This window comes from Aquarana catesbeiana, linkage group LG02 (assembly GCF_042186555.1).
Source record: "Aquarana catesbeiana isolate 2022-GZ linkage group LG02, ASM4218655v1, whole genome shotgun sequence".
Lineage (NCBI taxonomy): Eukaryota > Metazoa > Chordata > Amphibia > Anura > Ranidae > Aquarana > Aquarana catesbeiana.
Genome location: NC_133325.1, coordinates 183,104,005 through 183,121,968, shown reverse-complemented (window position 1 = coordinate 183,121,968; position 17,964 = coordinate 183,104,005). Strand labels below are relative to the sequence as shown.

At 43.1% G+C, this 17,964-nt stretch overlaps 1 protein-coding gene and 1 pseudogene across 3 annotated transcripts in view; both read left to right on the top strand.

The window, feature by feature from the left end:
• ANKRD52 (ankyrin repeat domain 52) overlaps nt 1-17,964 on the top strand; it is a 127,543-nt gene that overhangs the window by 31,805 nt on the left and 77,774 nt on the right. The window lies entirely within an intron of this gene.
• LOC141127487 (pleckstrin homology domain-containing family B member 2 pseudogene) lies at nt 164-4,763 on the top strand (annotated as a pseudogene).

The following is a 17,964-nucleotide window of genomic DNA, read 5'->3' as shown; positions in this document are numbered from 1 at the left end:
CTGACTTCCTATGTCCATCTGGTCGCTCTGCTACCCCAGGGCACATTTATTTGCAGCAAGGGAGTAAACTTTCTGCTGTTGAGAATGCTTTCCATTTACAACAAAGGTGGTCCAAACCAAACCCCCCCCCCCCCCCCCCCCCCGCCTCCTTACAGAGGATCCAGGAAAAGATGGGGTTGAGGAAGATGAGCATGTTTCTGGTAGTAGGAGACGTGGAAGAATCCTCATCCAAAGACTCTTCTTCTGAGTCGCCCCAGGATCAGTGTTTATTAACCCTCATTTTAGGATCAGATAATGCGCTAAATATCAACCTTCTAATACTGCACAGTGCTCCAACAAACTGATATATGAATGGTGAATATAACAAATAAATATATCCTTCACCATGAAACCTAATTATCACATACTTCCAGCATACTGATTGGTTTCACTGGTGAAATGTGACAGACACCAAATAAAATAAATGATTCCACAATACAATACCCAAATGGTAAAATTTGAGTCTCTGCTATCGATTCACATATGCTGGACTGTTTTCAAGCCTTAATATGTTTCCGCAATGACAGATGGTTAAATCAGAGTCTCTGCTGCTAATTCACATATGCTAGACTAAATTCAAGCCTCGATGTGCTCCCACAGTACTCAAAGAGGAAAAGAAGAAAAAAGAACCATTGCGCAGATGGTATGACATAAACTTTCCTGTATAGGTAGGATAAATTTCACTCACATATTCCTGCAGAATAGATCGCATATAAATGTGGTCAGTTGCATACAACTAGATGCTCCTCATATGCCGACAGTACACGCAAAGAACTGTGGGTCACTGGCACTGGCTCCCCCGACGCGTTGCGTCACTAGACACGTGACTTTTTCAAGGAAAAGTCACGTGTCTAGTGACTCAACGTGTCGTGAGTGAAATTCTATTCTTAAAGCGGATCTTCACTGCACTGCATCTGAGCACCAAAAACACAAATTCATTTTTATTATCCTAGCTTTCTTGGCCATCTTGAGTAAGGGCAAATAATTCATGTAGCATGTACTTCCTGGAATCCATCCGCCCTTACCTTTTTTTTTAAAGTGGTTGTAAACCCCCCCCATTTTTACATATAGGTAAGCCTATAATGAGGCTTGCCTATATGTACTGAAAATATCTCCTAAACGTACGCGTGACCCGCGGGAGTGACATCGAGCGGCCCCAGAAGGAAGAGGGGCAAAGATGCATGCTTCCACCAGCGGGGACATTGCGGGCTTCGTTTGCAGGTAAGTGCCACATAATGGGCTAGTATGAGATGCATACTAGCCCATTTTGCTTTTACTTTGCAGGGGATTAAGGAGAAAGTAAAACCCATCTTTAAGCATGCATGCAGTAGAGTGTGCTTAGCTGAGAAAACCCTCCTCCTCTCCTCCCCTCCTGAAGAATCCTGGGATGTATAAGATAATTTGCCTAGGCAAGAAACAAGGAAGTAACTGGAGAAATGTAAAAAAAAAAAAACAAGTAAATATGATATACTGTGTGTTCCTATTTACTAATGCCAGCAGCATGAGGATTAAAAATAATCCATGCAATCAACACGTGTTTCTTTAGTGTGAGGCAGCTGTGGAATCGTCCCTGGAAGCAGAATTGAGTACCGAGGGGAGCTACTGCAGCAAGTCCTGCAAACAGGTACTTCAGTCCTGTAATCATATTTGTGGGTTCTACAAAACCATACCATAGCAGACGTCCAGCAATATGGAACCAGGGGTCCCCGACCTTGCTCTGAGCAAGAAATTATAAAAAAGGAAGCTGAGCATATGGCTTATGTAAAAAGAGGATGGCTACTTCGACAAAGTACAATTTTAAAAAGATGGAAGAAGAATTGGTTTGACCTTCTGGTCAAATGGATATTTGATATAGTATAGCAACCAAGAGAGAGAAGACATGGAAGATATAAAGTTCTTATGCAGCTAGACTTTATAAACATTTGTGTGGGCACTGCCTGCAAATATATAAGTTTGCCAGAACGAAAGTCAAAGGACTGCTGCTTACAGATTATCTGCCATGAAGGAAAGGTCATAAACCTCATTTCCGAAAGTAGAGATGACTGCTTGGCCTGGGAAAATGTTCTTCCTGATGCCAGAACAAAAACAAGTATCCTGCCTCCACCACTGCTGTATGATCAAGGTACGGTATACTCGGTCCTGCTCCTCCCTATCCTGAATTTGATGCTCCTCTTTCTTATGGATATGATCAGCACCCAGGTATTTATCCAGTGCAGGGATCGCAGGTTATCTATACCAGAGATGGACAAGCTTAAACCGCATATCCAGCACAAGGTCCTGGCGGCACCAATCGTATCATCATCATCCGAGAGCGATACTATGACAATGATGGGGACCTGGCCTTGGGAATGCTGGCAGGAATGGCTACTGGGATGGCACTTGGGTCTCTGTTCTGGGGATTTTAAATGGCATCTTGGTTTCAAAAGCAATTATTTATTAAATTAACTAAATATATTTTATATGAATAGGTGTGGTTGTCTGCTGAACAAATAATGTACTAGGTCTGTAAAGGACAGTACTAATTTGAGTTAAACCCCATACACACTGTCAGATTTTCTGCTGATTTTTGTCTTCAGATTTACCAAAACCATGTAGTGCATGGGCTTGCCTGATTGCATGCAAATTGAAACTCCTAAGGTTTGACCTCATATTATATGGTTTTGGTAGATCTGAAGACAAAAATCAGCAGAAAATCTGATAGTGTGTATGGGGCTTAAGTTGGGGAAAAAAATACATTTTTATAAAGGATATGTGCGTGTGACTCAGTCAGCATTTTTTGTAGATGAGTTACAGGAATGTACAATGCAGCAAACTGTGAGGGAATAGTTATTTATAGTATGGAGAACATATTAAAACTTTAATAAGTGAATGTTTAAACGGTTATTACATTTGACTGGAATAAGATAAAAATGTAGTTGTAGATGTGTTAAAGTGATTTGTAAACCTTCTTCCCTTTGTTATTTAAAAAAAAAAAAAAAAAAAAAAGAACATATCATACTTGCCTCCACTATGCAGTTCGTTTTGTACAGTGTGGCCCTGATCATTGTCTTTTGGAGTCCCCCGGCGGCTCTTGCGGCTCCTCCTCGCATCGGTTAACCCCCTGGGAGAAGCGCTCTCCCTGGGGGGTTACCTTGCGGGCACGCTCCCGAGTCCAGCATTTGCGTCCATAAACGCAGAATGCCGGACTCGGCCCTGCCCCTGGCGCCCGCATCATTGGATTTGATTGACAGCAGCGGGAGCCAATGGCTGCGCTGCTATCTATCCAATCAAGAGCCGAGAACCACGGGCAGAGAAGAAGAGCGCCTCTCCGCTGTGGGAATTACCAGGCTCAGGTGAGTAAAACTGGGAGCCTAGGGGGCCGGTCACTGTCACAAGTTTTTTTTTACCTTAATGCATAGGATGCATTAAGGTGAAAAAACATGCGGGTTTACAACCCCTTTTAAGTTTAAAAAAGCAGAACTTTTGTTTGTACTAGGAGTAAATTTTTTTTTTTTTTTTTGGGTAAGTTTCCAAGAGATCTACCTTCTCATCAGGACAATCAGTACATAAAATGTGTACTATCGGTCAAATTTAAACAAATTATTTGATTATTACAAACCTAGTCATAAAAAATTAACAAACTACAGAATATACTAAGCCAGAAACTGCATGTTATCAAAAGGATAGTATAGTAAACCTTTGCTCACTCCAAGCATACAATTGTGTGCAAGACAATGTAAAAAAAAGAAAATATATAAGCGCCTATGCCTATAAATGGGTGTTTGCAGCAAACACTGGTTCATGTTCCTCACTTTATTGAAGGTTTTAAGCCATTTTGTCCCCGTTTTGTAATTTCACATAAAATAAATCTAAATTTCACCTATAAGATGAATTAGAACTTGCAATGTCGGTAGAAATATAACATACTACAGAAAACCCCCCTCTCCTCCTGTTCTGTAGTCCATGAAGGGAGAACACTGTTTAGCATTTCAGTTCAAATGAGGCATTGCGTTGTCATCTCACATCAGGAAGTTAGGAAGTTGTTGGATTTCTGTACTTATAGCATTTTATATGGATAAACATGGGCAAATGTGCATGCTTTGCAGAAATGTACCGAATATGGTTTTTACACAACCATACTTTAACAAAAGTTATTGTATCTTAACCACTTAAAGACCAGCCTCGTTTTGAGATTTTGGTGTTTACATGATTAAAACAGTTTGTTTTTTTTTTTTTTGCTAGAAAATTACTTAGAACCCCCAAACATTATATATTGTTTTTTTTTCTAACACCCTAGAGAATAAAATGGCGGTCATTGCAATACTTTTTTTTTCACACCGTATTTGCGCAGCGGTCTTACAAGTGCACTTTTTTTGGAAAAAATTCACTTTTTTGAATAAAAAAAAATAAGACAACAGTAAAGTTATCCCAATTTTTTTTTTTTTTTTTTTTTTATATGGTGAAAGATAATGTTACGCCGAGTAAATTGATACCCAACATGTCACGCTTCAAAATTGCGCCCGCTCGTGGAATGGCGTCAAACATTTACCCTCAAAAATCTCCATAGGCGACGTTTAAAAAAATTCTACAGGTTGCATGTTTTGTTACAGAGGAGGTCTAGGGCTAGAATTATTGCTCTCACTCTACCAATCGCTGCGATGCCTCACATGTGTGGTTTGACCACCGTTTTCATATGCGGGCGCTACTCACGTATGTGTTCACTTCTGCGCGCGAGCTCGTCTCGGGACGGGGCGTTTTTTTTTTTTTTTTTTTTCTTCTTACTTATTTTACTTGTTTTTGTTTATTTTTACACTGTTTTTTAAATAAAAATTGGGTCACTTTTTTTCCTATTACAAGGAATGTAAACATCCCTTTAATAGAAAAAAGCATGACAGGTCCTTTTTAAATATGAGATCTGGGGTCAAAAAGTCCTCAGATCTCATATTTTGTCTTAAATGCAATTAAAAAAAAAAAAAAAAAATGTTGTCATTTGAAAAAATGACATTGAAAAAATGTGCCTTTTAAGAGGTATGGGCGGACAATACGTTTTGTCATGGAGACGGGTGGGGGCCATCTTCCTCTTACTCGTCTCCATGTCAGCCTAGGGGACAGACGTGATCGCCTCCGCCGCTGCCGACGGCTCCGGTAAGCAGCGGAGGGCACCGGATCGCGGCGGGAGGGGGCTCCTCTCCCATCACCGATAAGTGATCTTGCGGTGAATCCGCTGCAGAGACAACTTTTATCTTGTAGCCGGCCGAACACGGGGATAGTGGGGTTATGGCAGCTCGCTGCTGCCATAACAACGATATCCGTCCCCAAAAAAGAGACGTATATGTACATGCGGCGGTTGGCAAGTGGTTAATGACTTGGCAAAGAATTGTTAAAAAAAAAAAAAGGGGTAGAAACAAGAAGTGATTTTAAATAAATGTTAGAAAAAAAAAAAAATAGATGCTGTTTGGGAGAGTGAAGTTCCATTCGATCGCCATTTTTTTGCGATATGGCACTGCGTTACTTTAACTGACAATTGCGCAGTTGTGCGACACTATACCCAAATAAAATGTTGTGTTTTTTTTTTTTTTCCCACAAATGGAGCTTTCTTTTTGTATTTGATTACCTCCTGCGGTTTTTATTTTTTGCCCTATAACCAAAAAAATTAAACAATTTTGAAAAAAACACATTATTGTTTTACTTTCTGCTATAAAAACATATCCAATAAATTATGGAAAAAAAAAAAAAAAAATCTAATTTCTTCATCAATTTATGCCAATATGTATTCTACATATTTTTAGTAAAAAAATCCCAATTAGCGTATATTGATTAGTTTGCGCAAAAGTTATAGTGTCTACAAAATGGGAGGGGAGGATATATTTATGGCCATTTTAATTTTTTTTAACGTGTAATGGCTGCGATCATGGTTTTTAATTTTTTAGCGGGATTGCGGCGGACAGATCGGACACCTAGCTAACTTTTTTTTTTTTTTTTTTTTTTTTTTTTTAGGAACCAGTGACGTTATTGCAGTGATCAGTGCTAAAAATATGCGGGTGGGATGGGCTCATTGCATGGACACTCTGATACGTGCTCCTGATTAGCAGGAACACTAGATCAGCGTGTAAGTGCGTGACAGCAAGGTGGTCTGCTTGTTTACATCGGCAAACCTCTGTTCTGTCCCTGCGGGAAGCCATCGTGGGTGGCCGGCAGACATTGCCCCTGTGGCCAATCGGTTTGCGGCACACGCGTTGACATGTAGAGGTACAAGGATAAGTTCACCAATGGGAACATATTGCATGTTCCACCGTTTTTTAGGGTGGAACATGAAGTATGTTCCCAATGCTGCAGCTGCTGCCCGCTACCCTCTCTCCCTGTGGCAGCAGTAGGGGAAGAAGTTTCCTGTGCTAGCTGTCACTTTTTAAAATCAGCCTGGCCGATCGGGGCTCCGCCCACGCGGCCGCGTCATTCCTTCACACAGCTCTGTGTGAATCAACTACAAGCCCGAGATCCTTTGCAGTTGTCAGCTTGCAGTTCTCAATGATAGTTCATTGATTTCTTGTCAGATTGTCTCTGCCTGCCCATATGGAATGTATGGCACACTGACAGATCTGAAGGAGGCCTCCATTGCACCAGCAATCTGATCACCGGTGCAGTGCTTTACAAGCTCCCAAAAGACATTTTTTTTTTTTTTTTTTTTTTTTTTTTTTTTTTTTTGCAGGGTATGTATATATATTTTTTGTTTTTCAGTTTAACTCATGGATGACATTGTGTCTCAGGGCTCTTTTGGTCACTGAAGTCAATCTCGGACACCCTTGATAATTAGATTGCCAGCTGAGCCCAATTAAAGGAAAAACTACTAAAGGAGGGTGTTCCACATTATTAAGCAGAGCACCATTTTCAAGCAATATGGGGAAGAAAAAGGATCTCTCTGCTGCCGAAAAGACTGAAATAGTTCAATGCCTTGGACGAGGTATGAAAACATTAGATATTTCACAAAAACTTAAGTGTGATCATCACACTATTAAGAGATTTGTGGCTGATTCAGAGCATAGATGGGTTTCGTGCAGATAAAGGCACATGGAGGAAGATTTCTGCCAGATCCTTGCATCGGATCAAGAGCAGCTAAACACCATTACATAACAGCAAACAGATATTTGAAGCTGCTGGTGCCTCTGGAGTTCCACAGACATCAAGAAGTAGAGTCCTCCAGAGTCTTGCAACTTTGCATAAACCTTCCATTCGGCCACAACTAACCAATGTTCACAAGCAGAAATGGCTGTATTGGGCAGATAAATACATGAAGATTAATTTTCAAACAGTCCTGTTCACTGATGAGTGCCGTGCAACCCTGGATGGTCCAGATGGATAGAGTAGTGGATGGCCACCCTGTTCCAACAAGGCTGCGACGTCAGCAAGGTGGTGGTGGAGTCATGTTTTGGGCTGGAATCATGGGAAGAGAGCAGGTCGGCCCCTTTAGGGTCCTAGAAGGTATAAAGATGACCTCTGCAAAGTATGTGTAGTTCCTGACTGACCACTTCCTTCCCTGGTACAGAAGGAAGAACTATGCTTTCTGCAATAAAATCATCTTCATGCATGACAATGCACCATCTCATGCAGTAAAGAATACCTCTGCATCAATGGCTGCTATGGGGATGAAAGGAGAAAGTCATGGTGTGGCCTCCCATCCTCCCCTGACCTCAATCCTATTGAGAACTTTTGGAGCATCCTCAAGCAAAAGATCTATGAGGGTGGGAGGCAGTTTACATCCAAACAGCATCTCTGGGAGGCTATTCTGACATCTTGCAAACAAATTCAAGTAGAAACTGTCCAAAAACTCAATGGATGCAAGACTTGTGAAGCTGCTATCAAATAAGGGGTTCTATGTTAAAATGTAACGTGATCTGTTAAAATGTTTAAAAAGTTAAAATGTTATTCAAAGTTTGATTGAAATAGCTTTTGATTTCAGTAAATATGCTGCAAACACAACAAATGACAATTTTCAGTTCTTTAAACCTATAAAGTGTTTTGAAACTTACCGTGGGTAATAATTTGGAACAGTGCATTGTAAGTTTTTTTTTTTTTTTGTTTTGTTTTATTTTTTTAAAACTGTTATTAGGAGGTTTATTCAATAAAATTTGATTTGTACTCTTAATAGTTGATAACATGAGAATTATGCTGTCTGTTGTTTTACATCAATTATTTAGGTAAATGAGAAAAATATCATTGGCATAATCATTTGGAACTGTATGTATGTATGTATGTATATATATATATATATTTAAATATTATAATTTTTTTTTTTTTCCAGCAAAAAATTGTGCTTTTATTATCTTTTTCTAAAAGGTGAACTTATCCTTTTTTAAGTTGATGGTATGGTGATTTCTAATGTGTAACTCTGCCCTCGAGGATATGAGGATTAACTAGAATGAGACACATTTTAAAGTAGTTACAAAACCCTCACATGTACCCAGTGAAAAGACTAGCATTAAGTGATACACAGAGATGAAACAAATCCTCCATCTTTTGCATCAATTTTGTGGAAGCCCATTGGTCTAGTGAACAGTTAGACGTGACCGGAAAACAGGTTTCCTATCCAAATGTAACTTTGTGTAACACTAAAAGTATTTTTTAAGGGGCAGACAAAAAAAGATAAAATTAAACTTCTTGGTTCCTCCCTGTAGCGCTTACTAACAGTTAGAATTGGCTGAACTGCTGTAAACGCCTCCAATTACTGTTGGTAGGCACTGTGCTGCCTAAAACAACCATGACCGACCTGCTTAATATAGGAGGAGGCTAGGTAAAAACTCTTGTAACTAAAACTTGATTAGGCGTTACTGGGAGGTAATAAGGAAAATGGCTTATTCAGCTTTTTATAAAATTGGATATGTGCATGTTAAAGCAGAACTTAAAGTGGATGTAAACCCACCCTAATCCATTATAAACTACTGCCATAGTGCTGAACAATAAGGATATACGTGCCTCCTGCATGTATCCTTACCTGTCATGTCTCCCCCCTTCTCTATTTGGAGCCCTGAAAATCTCTGGATTCAGTGGGCGGGTCTGTTGTGCAGCGCTCGGTGGGCGGAGTCGTGACAGCAGACTCCCCGTCCACCTCTACATTCCCCTTGGTCAGAGCACGCACAGGAGAGGCAGAGCGTTTTCTGGGCAAAAGCAGAGCACGCTCACGCCCCCTGTCAGTCCTGCACACATACACACGGCTGTCCAGTGAAGGTCGGGGATGATCGATGTGGCGGAGACAGCTGTGAGCACAGATTTCCCCTTGCATGGCTTTTCAGCTGATAGCCGCGGGAGGGAGAGAAGGAGAAGCTGCTGATGAAAAGCCTTACAGGGAGATCGGTGCTCACAGCTGTCCCCAGCTGCACGATCATCCCCGACTGTTCCCCGTGTCTTCCTCCTCCAGCGCCCGTGTTCTCCTCCAACACCCCCCATCTCTGGCCCCCTCCGTGTCCTCATCCGCCCACTGTGTCTCCATGTCCTCCGCCCCCCCCCCCCCCCCCTCGTCCCCCACAGCCAGCTTCCCTCCTCTCCCACGGGCAGCGGGGGGAAATCTGTCAGGATGTAGAGCGGAGGAAAGGTCCCTTCCTTTTCTGAATGGGACATGGAGGGCGTTCGTTACCGATCGCTCTCTCTGTCCTGTGATAACCGAGCAGAGTAAACTGTGTGTTGCTCTGCTTCAGTTTATGAATGGAGAGGAGCCGCTGTCTCCTCTCCATTCATCTTCAGTGGTGAGAAAAGGACTGGGGAATCTGTGTCCTCTGTCCCTTTCTCTGTCTCAATGGGCAGAAGTCAGGGGTCTGACCGCCCCCGTCCCCAAATAGGATTGTGAAAAAAAAAATTAAGAACAAGTAAAAAAAAAAAAACAAAAAAAAAAAAAATACTGACACTGGCCACTGCCCCATATCTAACATTACCACATTCTGTGCTATGTAAGTCATCTCAGACTGTATTAAACCACACCCCTTTAAGCCAGTGTCCAATATTTTACGCAAATTGTAGCACCCTCTAGTAGTGCAGGTGCTAGAATGAGAGTTGTTGGTGTAGGTAAATTTAGGCTGGCCTGGCTGGCAGCCAGGCCTGTTTGTTTTTGTTTGATCTGGGCTGGGAGTGGCTCAGGATTGGGGAAGTGCAGTTGGAGATGGGTGCAGAACCAGAGGAGAGAGAGGACTGTGGTGATGTGGGCAGTGGAGTCGGGCAGCTGCAGCCAGGAGGTCTGGCAGGGCCTGAAGAGGGCTGCCTGGGATCGGTAGCCGCATGTGGGACAGCTAGTACCAGAACTTACTATTTTCTTTTTGCTACACCATAGGGGCCCGTGGTCCCTGCCTGTGAAGGCCATTTGCTTTAGGCCTGGCTGAGTCGGTGTCAGGCTTACAGTGCTAGGTAGTATAAAGAGTGAAAGAGAGGAAGCTATGTAAAGGAGGAGTATGGAGTGATACTCCGACGATAGATAGCGATGTGCAGGAAGAGTATGGAGTGATGCTCAGAAGAGAGGAAACTATGTACTGGAGTAGGAATGGAGTATATACAGGATGTCTATAGAGTCCCATGTTTCAATGTTTGACCACCTGGACATCTCATGAATCCCCATCTCTATCCAAGTTTAATATCCCCTCAATAATACAAAATGCAAATAAAACTGCTTTATTGTCTCTGAGGAGTGAAAAAGCGTGTGCCTAGCTGGGCAGGGTGACAGACCATTGTACTCCGCAGCCCCTACAAGGGTAATGCTACACAATTTAAGCTACACCCACATTTTGCAGCTCCTGCATCATGTCCACACACTCTCTGATCAACTCCTGTATAATGTCCGCACACTATCTGACCAACTCCTGTGTCATGTGATATAAACAAAGGAGAAGAGAGGCTATGTTCGGACTTTAGTGGTACCATATAATTGGCTGTTAATAAACAGTTGATAATAAAATTATTCAGGATATTTTATTACAAAGAAGAGATGCATTTATTTTACACGGGTAAGTATAAAACCAAGTTGTGACAATCAAAAAATACTTTTACATTCTGTCTTAATGATTAGAACATTTATACCATCTTGGTGGTGATTACTCTACATGTTTCGTGGACTTTGCCGCTTCTTCAGGAGCTTTTTTATTTAGGTGGTATGTAGAGGAAAGATTGTCATATAACTAAAAATAGAGAAAATGCACATATTATTCACAAGAAAAAACATTGTGTAATTACAACCAGTAACATTTGATGTAAATATAAGCTGTCCAAAACACCCACCATCCACAAGTCTTACTGGAGGGTGTCAGCAAGCCAGGGGCCTGGAGAAAAGGTGCCCCACCCCGGAGGGCCTGGGAGCCTATTGTAGGCGGTGTTATCAAATGTCTTCAAAGTCATCCAGAAAGGAATGCCATATGTATGATACATTTGGACAGATATGCGTATTAAGCAGATTTTATCATACCTGAAGGGGGGTATAAATACGGCTATGCAGGCTCAATGAGATGGTATAGTTAATCCCTATGAAGAGGATTATATCTGGAAAGTAGGGGTACACAGGTTAGTTCTATAGAGAGCGCACCATGTATACAGACAACTGTGTACACATAGACACAGTAGAAACTGTATCCATAGAACACGATGCAGTCTATTTATAAAGTACCTTATGATGGTGTCAGGGCACATGGTTGATTCATTATACACAACACTGCACTGGTCAATGGAAACATTTGCTCCTTTAAGAGATGTAATATAAAATGTAAATAGTGGTGCTTGCATCCACAGTAGTGTGCGCCTATTCATATGCAGACACTAGCCGTGCAGCGCATAAATCCATCTATATTTATCTTGGTATGCATAACATTCTTACCTTTTGCAGCTAGCAATTAATGTCTGTGCTTGCAGAGGAGTTGCATCAGAAGTGCAAATGAGCAATGGACTGAGCCACATCCGAGGATAAAATAAAGTATCCTGAAAACAGGACAAACAACAAGATAAAAATTGATCCATATGTCAGAGCATGATAGGGCCATTATCATTAATTGAAGGGAGCTTACCAGAGAGCCTGCATTGAATCGTATCCCCCACAGAGACGGACAGCTGATGCTGCTGCCACCATCTCTCCATTTAAATGGTGTATGCCAAACTCCTGTCTGGCGATGCCCACGACGCGACCTGCGTCTGACGTCCCCGGACCTGTAGTGCAAATGCGCAATGCCCCAAAAACGGCAGAGACACATCACAATGTGAGCACTCTGCTATTCAGGCAATGGGACGTGAGCAAGCCGAAAGGCTTGGCTCTGTTCCCCCTGCAGGTCCGCACGCCCACCGGGGGACCACGAGAAAAACCCAGTCCAGCCAACGCATCTCCTTGTGCTGAATCGGGATGCGCCATGCTGGAAAAGGGAAGGCTGCCCATAATGCAGAAGGACGTGGGGATAGAGAGGCCCCCTAGTGGGGAACACCGGGGAATTCACAAAGAGGTCCAGAAACTCCCAAAGAGTGGGTAGTTCAGCTTATAATACAATGATAACATGAACCTAGCATGCTAAGGAATTTATGTGTAAAGGTGTGTGTGTGTGTGTGTATATATATAATCTTATGCCTTTACCTTCTGTAACCCAAGGACATCGTGGGCAATTGCCACACTAATATGTCCCTTGTGGTAAGGGACTGTTGTCCCTATGAGGTACATAGTAGGGGTGCAGAATTTAATCAATGCATCGCGATTCGGGTGTCCCCGATGCAGCATCGATGCATGCGACCGGCAAAATCGATGATTGGTGTGACGTCATCCCGACTTGCCCTGCCCCTCCCGGGAGAGTGCTCTGAGCGTGGCTATCAAAATAACTGTTTTATACTAAATACAGAGTTATAATCCATTAAGTGCCCACCGCTCATGTGACTGCCCGGCACGGCCCGCCTCTCTCGTCTCTCCTGACGTCAGCCCCGCCCACCTCTCTTCTGGTCTGATAGCTACAGTCGGTGGGTGGGGCTGAGAAGTCACACTGACGTCAGGAGAGACGTGAGAGGAGAGAGGCGGGCCGGGCAGTCACATGAGCATCATATACAGTTATACACAGACTAAGAAATGAGGTATGAAGCTCCATATATTTTAAAAGCACATACAGCGGTGGGCACTTAATGGATTATAACTCTGCATTTATTACCACACAGGTTTAACAGCAGTAAGAGTACAAATGTGTACACCTACACGTGCTCTGTGCTGACATTTCCCTGGCTTCCCGGTTGCACATTCCACTGTGTTGACTCCTAGTGTGCTGGAAGGTGCAAACAGGGAAGCCCAGGGAAACTGTCAGCTCAGAGACAGTAGTACAGGGAACTTCACAGGGCTGTTTGCTGTGGATTCTAATCCCTCCTGACCCCCCAGCAGCCATGTGAGTGAATTCCTGTACCCTGCAGTGCACCGGATTAGTGCTCTCCTTAAAGCGGAGTTCCACCCGTTTTTTTTTTTTTTTTTAGTTTATTAAAAGTCAGCAGCTACAAAAAGTGTAGCTGTTAACTTTTAACCACTTAAAGACCAGGCCTCTTTTTCAGACTCAGTGTTTACAAATTAAAAACCCCCAAACATTATACAATTTTTTTTCTAACACCCTAGAGAATAAAATGGCGATCATTGCAATACTTTTTGTCACACCATATTTGCGCAGCGGCCTTACAAGCGCACTTTTTTTTGGAAAACATTCGCTTTTTTTAATAAAAAAATAAGACAACAGTAAAGTTAGCCCAATTTTTTTTATATTGTGAAAGATAATGTTACGCTGAGTAAATTGATACCCAACATGTCACACTTCAAAATTGCACCCACTCCTGGAATGGCGTCAAACTTTTACCCTTAATCTCCATAGGCAACGTTTAAAAAATTCTACAGGTTGCATGTTTTGAGTTACAGAGGAGGTCTAGGGCTAGAATTATTGCTCTAGCTCTAACGATCGCGGCGATACCTCACATGTGTGGTTTGACCACCGTTTTCATATGCGGGCGCTACTCACGTATGCATTTGCTTCTGCACGCAAGCTCGTCAGGATGGGGCACTTTAAAAAAATGTTTTTTTTATCTTATTTATTTTATTTGATTTTATTTATATTTACACTGTTTATTTTTTAAAAATTGTGTCACTTTTATTCCTATTACAAGGAATGGAAACTTCCCTTGTAATAGAAAAAAGCATGACAGGTCCTCTTTAAATATGAGACCTGGAGTCAGAAAGTCCTCAGATCTCATATTTGGACTTAAATGAAATAAAAGAAAAAAAAATGTTGTCATTTGAAAAAAATGACAACAAAAAAATGTGCCTTTAAGACATATGGGCGGAAGTGACATGGTGCTGTGATATGGAGATGGATGGGGGCCATCTTAGCTTCACTCATCTCCATACCCAGCCACGGATTGGACCCGGTCGCCTCTGCCGCTACTGATGGCTCTGGTAAGCGGCGGGAGGGGGGCCCCTCTCCCGCCTCCGATAACGGTGATCTTGCGGTGAATCCACTGCAGAGACCACCATTATCGTTAACCGAACCGCCGCCTGAAGAGATAGATACCTCAGTTGTGGCAGCAGCTGCTGCCATTACTGAGATATCCCTCTTCAAAATCAGGACGTATATAGTCGTACGGCGGTTGGTACGTGGTTAATAAACCGACACTCACCTGTCCCATGTCCATCGATGCGGCCACACAGAGCCCCGCTCCTCTCCCAGGCGCCGTCAAATCTACTGTGGGCAGTGGCACCCGGCCATGACAGCTTACGGCTTCACGGCTGGGTGTGCACTGCGCTCTGCCATTGGCCAGCCAATCTTCTGAGACCTGTGTTGTGTCCCAGAAGATCGCTGGAAGGGAAGGGCTGCCTAGGGCGAGAGGAGGAGTCACCTCGGTGGCCGGGACAGGAAGTCCCACTAAAGAGGACACACACACACACCCCCCCCTTTAAAAAAATGACATGCCAAATGTGGCACGTCAGGGGGCGAGGAGTGCTTAAAGCGGAAGTTCCACTTTTGGGTGGAACTCCGCTTTAAGGGAGTGAGGTTATTTTTAATTCAAAGCAGAGTTCCAGTAAATTTTTTGTTTATTAAAAGTCAGCGGCTACAAAAAAGTGTATCTTCTGACTTTTTTAATAAAAAGACATTCACCTGTCCCACAATCCAGCGACGTGGCCAACCGAAGCCTCATTCTCTGTCCAAGGCACTGGCAGTACTACTGTGGACATCTGGCTGTGGCCCGGCTTCACAGCCGGGTGCACATTTCTCACTGCGCTGTCCTGCATAGCTGAGCAATCTTCTGGGACCTGTGATGTGTCCCAGAAGATTGCAGGGAGGAAGGGCAGCCTAGAGCGGCCCAAGCGGAAGTGGGAGCACGTTGGTAATCATGATGCATCGCGGAATCGAATCGTTGACCAGATAATCTAAATCGAATCGTGAGACCAGTGAAGATGCGCACCCTAGTACATAGTGGCTAGAGGTAAGTTGTTCCCTCAATGTGGCTGCTCGTCTGAAGATGAGCTCCGGGGCCAGTCTTGCATATTTTGATATGGTATAGTTCTCAGTGGGGAAATGCCAATTTTTGCCAATAAGTGTTCGTAAATGTCGTTCATGAGTAGAAAATCTAGTAACCAGACCTACTGTTGAGTGTTTACGTTTGGGAGGGGTATTATAGAGTATAGCACCCCTAGTTTTCTTCCATGCCTTATTAAAGGGATGTCTTAGGAGGAGGGTACGAGAGTATCCTCGTGCAAGCACTCTTTCACGCAGAGTGTCTGTCTGTCTTTTAAAATCTGCAGCCGAAGTGCAGTTCCTCCGGAGATAGAGATACTGAGCGTATGGAATACTTCGTATCAGAGAGTCCGAATGTAAGCTGCTAGCATGATTAAGGTGTTGCCGGCACTGGGTTTGCGATAAAGGTCAGATTGTATGTAGCCTTCTGGGTCGATTTGAAATGTTAAGATCAAGGAAGGAAATCTCTACCAGATTGAATGTATACATGAATTTAAGATTGTAACTATTTAAATTTAGTTGATCCATAAATTTATGCAAATCCTTCTCTGTGCCAGTCCAAATCACCAGCAGATCATCAATAAATCTGAACCAGCACAGGATGCAGGGGAGCCAGGGCACATATCGATCGCTGGAAAAGACCTCTCTCCCATCCCCCCAAATAGAGGTTAGCGTAAGATGGTGAACAGCATGTGCCCATGGCTACCCCCTGCATCTGTAAATATAGCTGGTCCATAAACACAAAATAGTTTTTGGTCAGAATAAAGGACATTCGTTCCAGGATGAAGCGATTGAAGGGCCCAGAATGTCTTCTTCCATGAGGTAGGCCATCTGGACGCTCTGCTCGTGCGGGATACTAGAATACAATGATTCTATATCGATGGCAACGAGCAGGGCACCCAGAGGGACATGAGTACCCTCCACATGTCTAAGCAAATCCGGTGTGTCCTTAATAAAGGACGGCAGGCTAGTTACATGTGGAAGCAGGAAAGAATCTACGTATCTGCTTGCACATTCAGATAGAGACCCTATCCCAGAAATGATGGTCTTCGTGGCAGGCATTTTAGATTTTTATGAACCTTGGGTAAGGCATAAAACGTAGGGGTGCGTGGAAAAGGAGGGTATCGCTGTCAATCAGACCTTTCATATGAGCCTGTGTACACAGGCCTCGGAACTCATCTTCGAAAGAGGCCACCACATGGGGGTCAGTTGGGCAATACCATTCCCTGTTGTTAAGTATATCAAAACACATACGTTGGTATTGAAGGTGGGTCATCAATACGATGTTCTCACCTTTGTCTGATGGTTTGATGATCAGCTGAGTCTGTGTTCTGAGTTGCTGTAATGCTAGTAATTGTGGTTTCGAAATTTTAGAAGAAAAAAGAGAAGAAGATGATGGCCATTGTGCAGGCTTAAGCTCTCTAATGGATTTTTGAAGGAACATCCATACATTAGGGCGCAGTGATAATTCAGGAAAGTGACGTGACTTTGGTTTAAACTTATTCGCCTTATAAATAGTAATCACATTTGTATCGTCTCTTGTCTCGAGTGGGGGGTCAAGTTCTATTTCTTCCTCCTCATATAGAATCATTAAATCTCTCAGTGCCCTGTAGTCTTTCATAGTAAAACCTTTAATTTTGTCAGATATTTCTCTTTCGGGATGGGAAGAGACTGTGGTGCAGGCTGGAGAGGATGACTTCTTTATTCGGCATGATGTTTGTACAAGAAAATATAGACTTGGTGGGAGTAGTCAGGTGACACGGGTAGGGACTTGGTGGAAGCAGTCAGGTGACTCTGGTAGGGGCTTGGTGGGAGCAGTCAGGTGACTCTGGTAGGGGCTTGGTGGGAGCAGTCAGGTGACACGGGTAGGGATTTGGTGGGAGCAGTCAGGTGACAGGGGTAGGCTGTAAGCTTTGAGCTCATTCAGCCTTATTGGGTGTAATTATGAAAAGTGAGACATCCACCCCTCCCCCACATAACACATCCTGGTGATCAAAAGGAATGTTGCAACTGTGATCAGGTGACCTCAGACACATACACTGCACCAGAATAATCATGGATCACTGGAGCTTCTCCTCTGCCCAGCTCTGACTAGATACATCTCCCCTAAATCAAATCACTGTCTGTGTGTGTTCTGCTGGACATCCTGTGAGTTCACTGTACCATGCATTTCCTCCTTTTGTGGATCAAACCCCATGATGAGAAACATCCAGTCAAAATCCAGGAAAGGCAGCCAATCCTGGGAGAGCTAGAGAAGAGGGGAGGGGGCATGTGAATTGTGAAGTACACAGAATGCCTGTCTCACTCTAGTACATGAGGTATGTAAATCACCTGTCACAGCATGGGGTAGAACAGACTGATATTTCTCTGTCTGTTTTTATCTCACTGAAAAAAGATAAGAGGATTGCTCAGAGCTGAATTAACTCTTCGTGGAAAGACTGGGCACAGATGAAATAAAATCCTATACTCT